The sequence below is a fragment of the Tachyglossus aculeatus genome, chromosome 4, assembly GCF_015852505.1.
Source record: "Tachyglossus aculeatus isolate mTacAcu1 chromosome 4, mTacAcu1.pri, whole genome shotgun sequence".
NCBI lineage: Eukaryota > Metazoa > Chordata > Mammalia > Monotremata > Tachyglossidae > Tachyglossus > Tachyglossus aculeatus.
This window is the reverse complement of record NC_052069.1, coordinates 43,804,220-43,804,507: the sequence shown is the minus strand read 5'-3', so window position 1 is coordinate 43,804,507 and position 288 is coordinate 43,804,220.

The window sequence follows — 288 nt, the reverse complement described above, 5'->3', positions numbered from 1 at the left end:
ATTAATTGAGCACTGTGTGCAGAACACTGTACTAAGCCCTAGGGAGAGTACAATATAACAACAGAGACACATTCCCTGCCCAGAGGGAGCATGCAGTTTTGCGTTGCAGTTTAGCTGCTTTAAATTTCTTCTAATCAAGGGCATGGCTTTGTGATAATAAATCTAGAACTACCGAAGGTATTTCCTAATTTCTTTAAGTAGAAATAAAAACCACATATTAAGGAGACATTTTAAATATGAACTACTGAAATAGTGTGATTTAAAATTGGCGCTTCAATGAAAAACTTC